The sequence below is a fragment of the Octopus bimaculoides genome, chromosome 3, assembly GCF_001194135.2.
Source record: "Octopus bimaculoides isolate UCB-OBI-ISO-001 chromosome 3, ASM119413v2, whole genome shotgun sequence".
In the NCBI taxonomy this organism is placed as follows: Eukaryota; Metazoa; Mollusca; class Cephalopoda; order Octopoda; family Octopodidae; genus Octopus; species Octopus bimaculoides.
In genome coordinates, this window is record NC_068983.1 from 127,921,231 (window position 1) to 127,921,737 (window position 507).

General features: G+C 31.6%; 1 protein-coding gene across 1 annotated transcript in view; it reads left to right on the top strand.

The window, feature by feature from the left end:
- The window catches only part of LOC128247382 (matrix metalloproteinase-14-like), a 347,384-nt gene that overhangs the window by 221,557 nt on the left and 125,320 nt on the right, over nt 1-507 (top strand). The gene's annotated exons all lie outside the window — the stretch shown is intronic.

Here is a 507-nt window from a genome sequence, read left to right on the forward strand (position 1 = left end):
ATATATATATATATATATATATATATAGGGGTACATCTTCATCGGAGCCTAAGTAAAGAAGTGTGAGTTTGAATGTCTGCATAAAAGTGCTTCAGATTAGACCGGAATTAGAGACTCTTTTATAGCCAAGAATCTTTTAGTGTTCAGATCAGAGAAAATAATCAGAGAACACTGAGCTGATAATTCCCGCAATCTAAAGTAGTGATCTACTACACAATCTTGCGATTATGACTGGCGGTAAATTGACCAGAATAATATGGACAATATTCTTGTTGAAGCCTGCAGTCATGGTTCTTATCTCTTTATTCTTGTTTATAGCTTATCCACTGATATTTCTAATTTCTTTGACAATCTCATCCTATCTATCATTGCTTCCTACATACTTCTACCATTGACACATCAAACTTATATAACACTTCTATGAGTATGTGTACATATATATATATATGTGTGATTCTGCATGCGTGCGTGTATGCATATATATATATATATATATATATATATATA